This window comes from Odocoileus virginianus, chromosome 6 (genome assembly GCF_023699985.2).
Source record: "Odocoileus virginianus isolate 20LAN1187 ecotype Illinois chromosome 6, Ovbor_1.2, whole genome shotgun sequence".
Lineage (NCBI taxonomy): Eukaryota > Metazoa > Chordata > Mammalia > Artiodactyla > Cervidae > Odocoileus > Odocoileus virginianus.
This window is the reverse complement of record NC_069679.1, coordinates 50,293,240-50,305,536: the sequence shown is the minus strand read 5'-3', so window position 1 is coordinate 50,305,536 and position 12,297 is coordinate 50,293,240. Positions and strand designations below refer to the sequence as shown.

General features: G+C 40.5%; 1 long non-coding RNA gene across 2 annotated transcripts in view; it reads right to left on the bottom strand.

The window, feature by feature from the left end:
- The window catches only part of LOC110126042 (uncharacterized), a 98,925-nt gene that overhangs the window by 71,668 nt on the left and 14,960 nt on the right, over positions 1–12,297 (bottom strand). For both annotated transcript variants that reach the window (XR_011488304.1, XR_011488305.1), the window contains exons 2-3: positions 10,312–10,438; positions 8,097–8,185 (exon numbers count right to left, since the gene is read on the bottom strand). This is a non-coding gene — a long non-coding RNA (uncharacterized lncRNA). The remainder of the gene's footprint in view (positions 1–8,096; positions 8,186–10,311; positions 10,439–12,297) is intronic.

The following is a 12,297-nucleotide window of genomic DNA, read 5'->3' as shown; positions in this document are numbered from 1 at the left end:
CTGAGAGGGCCAGACCTTTATACTCCCACATACATCAGTCACATACATCAGTCACTGAAGGTGGGTGGCCCGAGGAAGGGGTATGAACCTGGAAGTGGCAGTCTCTGCAGCTGAGCCATCCCAAAGCGCTGGACAGTTGAAGTCTGTCTGCTGACAGCACTCCCAGATGCTGAGACAATAGGGCCTTTATTAAACAGGGTCTGGGTGAGGCATCACCATGCCGACTGCAAGGGTCAAAAAAGTAGTGATAAAAAAAAACCAAAAACACTCAGATTGGCCTAAGTTCAAATCTCAGTCTCACCATTTATTACTTGTATTACCTTAAACTAGTTATTTAATTTTTTGAAGGTTATTGATAAGATAGTGACTGAAGGGATAACAAAGGAGAAATTAATGAAGGAGGAGAACATGGACTGAGAGAAAAAGGGATGGGTGATCCTGAGGTCAAGAGCAGGGAAACAGGTTAGGGTAGCAGAAAATTGAAAAGATGGGAGTATGGTCAGCTGCCAGCGGGTTTCTGTAGCCCTCAGTGTCCTGTCCTTGTCCTTTGATTTATCCAACTCTACTTGCCCAAACTCCTACAATCTCTTTGTTCACAATCGGGTTTCTGAGCAAGAAGAAGGTACACATTCATGTTCACTGATGTCCAACTTCCTCTGTCCCCTCATTTTATACATGTGTCTCATCAGCTTCCCCACACTTTCCTCACAATAACTTTTCAAAATCTTCACCACTTTTTCAGTTGATGACCCTGCCACCATCCTACAACATAGCCAGGTACCCATAGATATAAAACTTAAGAATATAAGGAGGAACATACTGGGAGCATTGTCTTACAATGCCCTTAATACTCAATTTTAGAACTTTCAGTGGAAGGTTTTAAAAAAGATTATAGATTCCTGAGGGCAATCATAAGCCTACTAAATTAGAATCTATAGGAGAGGGACCAAGGAATCTGTATATTTTGATGATCCATAAGATTTTGGAACTTCTGCTTTAGGCAGACTTCCCTATTACTGTGATGTGACTCCCACTACGGACTGATGCCTCCCAAATTTATATTTATTTCTTTTTTAAAAAAGATTTTTGATATGGACCTCTTTTAAAGTCTTGATTGAATTTGTTACAATATTGCTTCTGTTTTATGTTTTGTTTTTTTAGCTATGAGGTGGGCATCTTAGCTCCCTGACCAGGGATAGAATCCACTCCTCCTGCACTGGAAGGTAAACTCTTAAGCACTGGGCCACCAGGGAAGACTTCTAAATGTATATCTTTAACTCAGAGCTTCACTATGTCTCAGATCCAAATATTCAATCACTAATTTGCATGGTATTTCTCTTTGTATTTGGGTGGGGCAAAAAGTTTGTTCGGGTTTTTCCATAACATGGAAAAACTCAAGTGATCTTTTTGGCCAACCCAGTATATCCTGCACTCTAAATGCAGAATGACCAGATTTCTGTTAAACCCAACAAAACAAAGCACACAACTAGAGCAAAGGTGTCTATTTCTCTTTCTCCATCAGCTATCAGATCCTCTCTGAAATAACCAAAGAAACACACAAATAGGAAAGTTCTGCATCATAGCAGAAACCAAGAAAGGAAGCCATGTACGTTATACATTTTTAGAAACACAATCAAGCTTGAGTTTGAGATGAGATCGATGGAAGCTAGAAAAGGTCAGCTTGCAACCAATGCTCCTGAGAAAAACTCAATGTCACAGGAAATAATTGCAAGAGACCCTGGGAGGATTCCACTAACCCCTCCCTGCATGTGAAGAGGTAAGAAGCTGAAGATAGGAGAGAGAGAGTGCAGCACTGGGATGAATACCAAGAAGGGCTGTTGGGAGAAGCCACAAGGTATATCTGGCGAGCACTCACAGCGGACACGGGTGTTGCAGGAGAGAATCTCATAGGTGTCCTTGAAAGGCAGCAGAAAGATATGAGCCAGCCATAGAGGCTGAGCCAGAGACAAAATCAGCCCTCAGTGCGCAACTTCTCGTAACACAGAGAAGAAAACTCGGATGGGTAATCCTGCCCTTGGGTCTCGCTGTTGTTAGGATGCTGGGCTTCTAAACTGGCACTGCAAGATGATAGCAATGAGACCTTTAGCTAAAGTTAAATAGGGGGATGTAATGATAATCAGGTGGTGAGGTGGAGATCACTGTGTCCATCACAGAAGATCGGCACATCTGCTCATTGTCAGACTGAGCATCTACAGGCTCCTTGCTGGCTCCCACAATTCACCTGGAGCCAGTCCACCTAGATATTTCCATTTTCTTCCACAGAGATGCTGGGGACACACTGACGTAAGGATGAAATCTGTCCGGATTCCCAATTGGAGAGCAGGAGAAATTCCTCTTTGGGTGTGACTCAGATGTCCCAGTTGCTGACAGATCAGGGCATCTCCATGAGTTGCAGGAAGAGCCCAAGAGATCAAACCAAGAGGGCGCAAGCCCAGGCAACTGACCCAGGCATTCCCCTGGGGCCAGCAGCTGCCCCAGCGTGTGCTAGCTCTGATCTACAGGCAAAAGCTCTCCAGGGAAAGTGTGGGCACCCCTGGTGGCTCAGACGGTAAAGAATCTGCCTGCAATGCAGGAGATCTGCGTTCGACCCCTGGGTTGGGAAGATCCCCTGGTGGAGGGCATGGCAGTATTCTTGCCTGGAGAATCCCATGGACAGACAGACTGGAGGGCTACAGTCTGTGGTTTCACAAAGAATTGGACACAACTGAGTGACTTTCACTCACTCAACGAAGGTGTGCTGGTCATTCTTACCTCGTTAAGATTTCTTATGGTGCAAACAACCACCTCGGTCTCCCTTTTTTAATGCAGAAAAAATGTTTTCAAAAAGAACATACAATATGTTCCTTCATCTTATCTACAACACCACTCTAAACACACTATTTTAGGGCCCACTAAGGAATAAAAATCTCTGCCATTTAAACTATGATATAATGTTCTATCACTTAGCATTTTGTTATATTAATTGAGATATAATTTTTTAGGCTTATGTCGGTATAGAATTTTAAGTCATATTTCATTCTAGTGCATATAAAAAAAGGAAAAGATAGGTGAAATAAATTTAGTTCCACTTGAGTCCCACTCTTCTATTCACCTGCCCACTCAGTTTATGTGTTTCTCCACAGGACAGGAGGAGCACTAATGACTCAGCATTTCTCACAGGGTAAGATCAATGGACACTATTTTCTCATCGGCATTAATAATTTTGATAATTCTAGGTTTGAGTACAGTTTTTTAATAGCTTAAATTTGTCTCCTAACAGAATTTAAAACATTGTGTGTAAATTCTGATGCATTAAAGAACATAAAAACAAGGAAAAAATAATTCCAGAATGTCAGAAAAAAATTGTCATTAAAAGAGAAATCATATTATAGAAGACAAACATACAAGAAACAAACAGAAAATGCAAATGTGTGCATCTTTTTTAACAGACTCTCAAATTTAATAAAAAAATAAAATTAAACACTATTCTATCTGCTAGCATAATATTCTATATATCAAAAAAGGTTAAAAACAAAAGAATAAATAAAGATATATAGAGACATTCAAACCAAAAGAATAGAGTTGGTAATCTTAATTTCAGTGTTTAAGATTAAAAGAACTAGGGAGGACAAGAGAGCATCATTTTTTATATTTATAAAAGATATACAGTCACAATATAGCTATGATAATAATGGAACTTTATGTAAATAAATATTATACTGACATAAATAATGTAAGAATTGCTAAAAGTGAGGAGAGTCACTACAAAAGCCAATTTTCTTAGGAAACACCTCACCTATATCACTACCTTTGACAGATCAAGTATAGAATAATTCAAGCTACATTTTTTTAATGGATTTAATACGTACATAGTGCTCACCCACGAAGACTACACTGTCTTTTAGAAATCTATAGAATGTTTATAAAAATAAATTACATATTAGATAACTCAGTAAATTCTACAATGTATAAATAGGAAATATTGTACTTTTATCACAATAAATAAAACTAATCATACCTACAAATATATAAACAACATCAAAAACCTTACTGCAAAAGTAAAATTCTAATTATTTCAGGTCAAAAAAGAAAGAAATAGGGCTTCCCTCGTGGCTCAATGGTAAAGAATCCACTTGCCGGTGCAGGAGACACAGGTTCAGTCCCTGACCCGGGAAGACCCCACATGCCGTGGAGCTGCTAAGCCTGGGCACCACAACTACTGGGCCTGTGCTCTAGAACCCGGGAGCCACGACTATGGAAGCCTGCAGGCCTAGAGCCTGTGCCTCGCAAGAGAAGCCACGACAGTTAGAAGTCCAAGCACCACAATGAGAAATTAGCCCCCACTTGCTGCAGCTAGAGAAAGCCCAAGCAGCAGTGAAAACCCAGCAGAGCCAAAAATAAATAAATCAACAAAATTTTAAAAAAGAAAGAAATAACACATTTGACTATTTAGCAAAAATGATATTGAGAATTCCACATAACAAAATGTATTTTATGCTGATAAAGCAGGCTTGGAGGTAGATTTACATCCATAAATGGATTTATCAATAAATAAGGAAAATGAAAATTAATGATCCACTCAAGAATTTAGAAACTGTATGAAGTAATTAAAGGAAAGCATGAAGAAGACATTAAGGAAGAAAAGCGGGAAGTAACATTAAAAGCTGGGGTTCTGGAGTCAGAAAGAAAGGAGCTGAGTCTGTTTTCCCTCTTACCAGTGGAAGGCTTATCACCTGGCCTCCTGCAGAACCATTTTCTCCCATGTACCATGAGCATTATTAAAAGATCTGCCTTTGAGGGTTGTTTCAAGAAAACGAGACCTTGTGTACTAAAAGCTGAGTACTTTGTGGTAAATACTTAACTGTTCGACTTTATTTTTTTAGAACAGACAAAAACAGCACTCAAGCTCAAGTGCTGTTTGTTGCTATCGCTAAAAGAAAAAAGAAGGAAAACCAAAGGATAAAATTTAAATACACAAATTTACAAATGACCAAGGAACTATGGGTACAACTTGGGAGAATGTCCTTTAAAACTCTATCCTGGTAAATTATTAAATTCCAACAAAATATATCAATTATTAGTAAAATACAAATTCCCAAAAGTAATGTATCATGTTTGAATATCTATTTGTAACTGCATAGAATACCTCTAGAGAAATGCATAAGAAACCAGTTAAGGGTTGAATCTGGAGAGGAAAACAAGATTAATGAAGGACAGCTGTGAAAGAGATTTGCTTTTTTACTATATACCAATAATAATTATGCAAAAACAATATTATAAAAATAAAATGTGTGAATAAACAAGTTGCTAGCTTGTTAGGCTCTGTTTGGTTATTAATTCGTGTTTGAAGTGACATGTATTGTGAAGGTCATATGAAATAAACTTTTTAAAGTTTTATAAAGTACTCAAAAATATGAGATATTATACCATTATATTTTGTTGCACTTATCTATAACATAAGTAGCTAAAATATCACTGTAGAAGAAGTTGATTCCACCACACAGCCACTGATAAGTTTAATTTTGTTCCATTTGGGTTTTTTTTTTTTTAGATTTTGTTTTTCTAACTTATGACTCTCTCCTGGGTAGAAAAAGTAGTAGAGAAGAGAAATGTTGAATTGAGTTTACCACTACTGCCTTGCATATTTTATTTGCTGAGGCTCAGGAATGGACAAATATAATTTTAATAGGTTCTGGAGTTTTATTTCCTGAGCGGAATAAAACTCAGAATTGATATTATGCATAGTAGGATGGGGTAATTATAATAATGTGATTAAGTTTGTATGAACCCATGCATTGCAAGTGCAGTATGCTTTTACCCTTTCAAATACAAAATCCAAATAGGATGCTGTATTAGTTTTCTGTTGCTGCATAATAAATTATCACAAATATATCAGCATAAAACAATACCCATTTATTATCTCACAGTTTCTATGGTTGAGAGTACAGGCACAGCTTAACTGGGTTTTCTGCTCAGGGTTTCACAACTCTGCGGTCAAGGTGCTGGCCACGGCTGTTTTCTTTTTAATTAATTTTTGGTTGTGATGGGTCTTCGTTACTGCATGCAGGCTTTCTCTAGTTGTGCTGAGCGGGGGCAACTCTTCACTGCGATGTGCAGGCTTCTTGCCATGGCTTCCCTTGCTGCAAAGCACAGGTTCTAGGCACTTCAGCGTCAGTAGTTGTGGCAGGCGGGCTCAGTAGTTTTGACTTGTGGGCTCTAAATCAAGGGCTTGGTAGTTGTGGTGCACAGACTTTGTTGCTCCATGACATGTGGGATCTTCCTAGACCAAGGATTGAATCCATGTCTCCTGCATTGGCAGGTGGATTCTTATCCACTGTACCACCCGGCAAGTTCAGGGCTTTGTTCTTATCTGAGGCTCAGGGTCCTCTTCCAAGCTTATGCATTTGCTGGTCAAATTCATTTTCTTGCTGCTATAGAACTCATGGTAGTTTGCTTCTTGAAGGCCAACAGGAGAGGAAACCTCTTACCTCTTGGTCATCTTTCAAAGGGCTTGCCTGCTTAAGCCAGCCCCACCTGGGTCAATCTTCCTTCTAAATTGAAGTTAACTGATCATGAGACTCTAATTACATGATCAAAGTCCCTTCACTTTGCCAAACACATAGGTAACCTAGTCATTGGAGTGGCCATCCCATCATACTCATAAGTCGAGCTCAGATTCAAGGCGAGGAGATTTCACAGGATATGAGCATGGAAGGGGCCACCTTACAATTCTGATGACCGCAAATGCTATCTCACATTTCTGAAGAACATATATCAGCTACTAAGACCCAAGCTTGGAATCAGATAAGTTAAAAATAGCCTGTGAAGTATCCAAATAAACAAGCAGTAACTAGCAAAAAAAGACAGCAGGGATGGTGCAGCAAAACATCAAAAACGTTTTTTAAAAGAACATACAAGCCTCAAAAACACAGCAGTTTGAGGCTGTAAGTGTAGGAGGCACAGACTCCAGATACTTCACTAGAGCCTGAGGACATCATCACTTGGTGGGAAGACAGCCTAATGCCTGACAAGTTCAGTTTTGTTTTATGCACTCTGGTTAAGAAAGCAGGAATGTTTACAGTTCAGCCTCAGAAAAATTTCCCTTCATGTAATTGACATCGAAGGATGGCTAAGCTTCAGTTACCCGGAAAATTAATTTACATGGAATGACTGCAGTGAAGCAGGGTGTATGGAGCTCTTGGGCGAAACTTAAAGAGTGTATTTTCAATTTGGGCGGTTCAAGATGAGGAGTGCAGAAGAACTCAGAAGCTGAGGCCAGGGTCTAGGTTATGAGTGCCATCACTTCAGAGAAAGGGACAAGCAGTGAAGCCTGGAGCAAGGAGCCGAGGCTATCCATCTCAGCCTGGAAGATCTCTCAGCATAGGGTTGTTCAGGGTCAAAGCTAGGCAGTTAGAGAAAGGCACGGTAACGGCCGAGCTGTGGACTCGGCTGCAGAACACTGAGGGCCAAAGCCAGGGTTCTGCTCTTATGCAGCCACCAAAGCTGGTGGCTTTCCTCAGTTTCCAAGTTCAGTTCAGCTGCTCTTTCGGAGGCCCAAGAGATGAGAAAAAGGAGAGATTTCACCTGCAGTCTTCCCTGTTGTTATTTCCAAAGCAGTTACACACTTAAATTTTCTAATTTTCCTGTTGTACTTCTCCCAACAAAGAAGTGGTAGAAACTTCTCAGGGAAGGTGAGAAGCTCAGAGAAGTAAGCAATAACATGTCTTGAAAGATATTAAACTAATGCAACCAGCACGTTGGAGAGATATGATTACCAGTTCTATAATTTCCTAATGTTCACAGGAACATTTTCAAAATGAGTTCTATTTTTTAAAATATTACTTGTGCACCTTGGAGGTGATGTGTCCCAAACTGATCTTCCTTCCCAAAGATGCTCTTTTAGCACTTTCCCAAATATCAGTAAATGGAAACCCCATCCTTGTCATAAATCTTGTAGTCATCCTTGACTTCTCTCCCTTACTTCACATCTGACCCACCAGCAAATTTTACTGACTTCAGATTACATCCAGAATCAAACCATTTCTCATCATTCCCACTGCCACCTCCTGTTCTGCACTACTTCCATCATCTCTTACCTGGATCATGGAGTAGCCTCCTGCATGGTCTTCCTGCCTCAGGCCTTGATCCTCTTCTGTCTCATATCAGAATAGCAGCCCAGGCAATCCTGTTCAATGAAATAGGGCATATCACTCCTCTTACCAAAATATTCCAATGGTTTCCCATTTCACTCACTGGAAAAGCCACTGTCCTTACAAAAGCTTCTAAGGCCCTACAACTGCAGCCCTCAGTCCCCTGCCTCCGTAACCTCATCTTCTATAATGTCTCTCCTCCCATCACTCTGTTTAGACCACACCAGCCTTCTTCCAGGTGAGTTTGTACCTCAGGACCTGAGTGCTTGCTGTGATCTCTGCCTAGAATGCCTTTCTCCCAAATGCCACTTCCTTCAAGGTTGGTTAAAGGGCCTCCACCCCCAATCCCACACCTGTGTGCATGCTCAGTCATGTCTGAATCTTTGCAACCCCATGTGCTATGACCTACCAGGCTCCTCTGCCCATGGGATTATCCCAGGAAGAGTACTGGAATGGGTTGCCATTTCCTCTTCCAGGGGATCTTCCCAACCCAGAGATTGAACCCATGTCTTCTGTGTCTCCGGCATTGGCAGGCGGGTTCTTTACCACTGAGCCACTGGGGAATCCTATACCTGGCAGATAGCATATTCTCACTGAGGCCTTCCTTGGGCACTTTCTCTAAACTGCAAGCCTACATTCCACATCTCACTCTCGTGCTTTGCTATTCTCTTTAACATTCAGCACAATTTATTTTAATTGCTTCTTCTATTTACTGTCAGACTAGTTTTTGTCTGGTCTGTTCTCTGCTCTGTCCCCAAAGTCTAGACCAGTGCCTAGCAAATTGAATATATTCAGAAAGATTTGTTGGAAGGGTGAATGGATGCAAGCACTGAGGGGAATAGGAAGTATTCCCCAGCCACCTCTTTGGAGGTCTGATTTTTAACTCACTGTGGAGCTAATCCCACCAAGCTCAGCCCTATCCCATGGCAGCCATGTACCACATTCCACACCCTCCACTGTGACTCTGAATATGTGGGTCCTGCTGCCTAGAATGTCTCTCCTTGTTTATCTCACCGTTATTTTTATCCTTATTTATTTCACTACCAATGAGTTTGCTGACCATCTGGTATTGTTTCTTTGGTCAATTCAACCAAAATGTGCCAGGCTCTAAAGCTATGCAGACACACTGTTCTAAGCTCTTAAAATAACCATCTTCTCTGGTCTCAAAAAGTTTATGGTATAGAAGAGACAAGCAAACAAGCATACAAAATAATTATGGATTATGAAAAATACTGCAAAGGAAATAAAGAGAAAAGCATGACAGAGACTAACAGAAAGGGCAGTACTTACACAGGGTATTTAGGGATGGAGGGCATCTATGAAAATAGATTTAAGGATGAGAAGATGATGACAGTGCTGAACTTTTATGTGACCCCCTCGGATCCTAGAAAACAGTGATGATTAAGAAATCTCAATATTTTCTTCTCCAAATTCCCCATCCTTCTGTGTTTTAGAAAATGACTAACTGTAATGAGCCATTACTCCCCACAAAGCTTAGATAAGGCTTGCTGTCCACTCTTTCTCATGACTCCCATAAGATTTGTAAATGGCTCCCATTTTTGGTGACAAGGCCTAACCCAGACCATTCCCCTTTTGTTGACACAGTCAGAGATCTCTGACTTTCTTGTCTCATGAATAATTAGCCAAGATTAGAATTATGTGCTCCCCTAAACCAGCTAAACATTTTCTGTTTCACTGAAGCTTCCTTTGATTGAAAAAAAAAAAATCCCAACTATAAATGACTCCACCTGTAATTTGTCTGCTCCTCCCTATAAAATCTGGAGAAGGCAATGCACCCCACTCCAGTACTTTTGCCTGGAAAATGCCATGGACAGAGGAGCCTGGTAGGCTGCAGGCCATGGGATTGCTAAGAGTCGGACACGACTGAGCAACTTTACTTTCACGTTTCACTTTCGTGCATTGGAGAAGGAAATGGCAAACCACTCCAGTGTTCTTGCCTGGAGAATCCCAGGGATGGGGGAGCCTGGTGGGCTGCCTTCTATGGGGTCGCACAGAGTCGGACACGACTGAAGTGACTTAGCAGCAGCAGCAGCCCTATAAAATCTAGTGCAATCCTCCTGCTGAGACATGCTGCAGTAGGCTAAATAAGGGCCCTACAAGGTATTCATGTCCTAATCCCTGAAATCTATGTATATCTTACCTTTGACAGAAAAAGGGCTTTTGCAAAAGTTGTTAATGAGCTTGAGTGAGACAGTGATCCAGATTATCTGGTTGGACCCTAAGTAGAATCACAAGTACCCTTGTAGGAGGGTTGCAGAAGGAGACAACTGTAGATAAAAGAGAAGGCAGTCATATGATAGAAGCAGAGTCAGAGAAAAAATATTACATCACTGGTTTTGAAGACAGAGGAAGGGACCATGAGACAAGGAACTCAGTTCTAGATGTGGGTAAAAGGAAGGGATCAGTCTCACACAGACCTTCCATAGGCATCACAGTCCTGCCAACATCTTGATTTTAGCCATGTTAAGATTCAATTCAGATTTCTGGCCTGCAGAACTATAATAGAATAGCTTCCTATTCTTTAAAACCACTAGTTTTGCAATGGTCTGTTATAGCAACGACAGCAAACTTTTTTTTTTCATTTATTTTTATTAGTTGGAGGCTAATCACTTTACAATACCGCAGTGGGTCGTGTCATACATTGACATGAATCAGCCATGGATTTACATGTATTCCCATCCCGATTCCCCCTCCCACCTCCCTCTCTACCCAATCCCTCTAGGTCTTCCCAGTGCACCAGGCCCAAGCACTTGTCTCATGCATCCAACCTGCACTGGTGATCTGTTTCACTATAGATAATATATATGTTTCGATGCTGTTCTCTCAAAACATCCCACCTTCGCCTTCTCTCACAGAGTCCAAAAGTCTGTTCTGTACATCTGTGTCTCTTTTTCTGTTTTGCATATAGGGTTATCATTACCATCTTTCTAAATTCCATATATATGTTAGTATGCTGTAATGTTCTTTATATTTCTGGCTTACTTCACTCTGTATAATGGGCTCCAGTTTCATCCATCTTATTAGAACTGATTCAAATGAATTCTTTTTAATGGCTGAGTAATATTCCATGGTGTATATGTACCATAGCCTCCTCATCCATTCGTCTGCTGATAGGCATCTGGGTTGCTTCCATGTCCTGGCTATTATAAACAGTGCTGTGATGAACATTGGGGTGCACGTGTCTCTTTCAGATCTGGTTTCCTTGGTGTATATGCCCAGAAGTGGGATTGCTGGGTCATATGGCAGTTCTATTTCCAGTTTTTTAAGAAATCTCCACACTGTTCTCCATAGCAGCTGTACTAGTTTGCATTCCCACCAACAGTATAAGAGGGTTCCCTTTTCTCCACACCCTCTCCAGCATTTATTGCTTGTAGACTTTTGGATAGGAGCCATCCTGACTGGCATATAATGGTACCTCATTGTGGTTTTGATTTGCATTTCTCTGATGATGAGTGATGTTGAGCATCTTTTCATGTGTTTGTTAGCCATCTGTATGTCTTCTTTGGAGAAATGTCTGTTTAGTTCTTTGGCCCATTTTTTGATTGGGCATTTATTTTTCTGGAATTGAGCTGCAGGAGTTGCTTGTATATTTTTGAGATTAATCCTTTGTCTGTTGCTTTGTTTGCTATTATTTTCTCCCAATCTGAGGGCTGTCTTTTCACCTTGCTTATATTTTCCTTTGTTGTGCAAAAGCTTTTAAGTTTCATTAGGTCCCATTTGTTTATTTTTGCTTTTCTTTCCAATATTCTGGGAGGTGGGTCATAGAGGATATTATATATTTATAATAGTTATATCTTCTTCTTGGATTGATCCTTTGATCATTATGTAGTGTCCTTCTTTGTCTCTTTTCACAGCCTTTATTTGAAAGTCTATTTTACCTGAGTATTGCAACTCCTGCTTTCTTTTTTTCTCCATTTGCGTGTAATTTTTTTTCCAGCCCTTCACTTTTAGTCTGTATGTGTCCCTTGTTTTGAGGTGGGTCTCTTGTAGACAGTATATATAGGGGTCTTGTTTTTGTATCCATTCAGCCAGTCTTTGTCTTTTGGTTGGGGCATTCAACCCATTTACATTTAAGGTAATTATTGATAGGTATGGTCCTGTTGCCATTTACTTTGTTGTTTTGGGT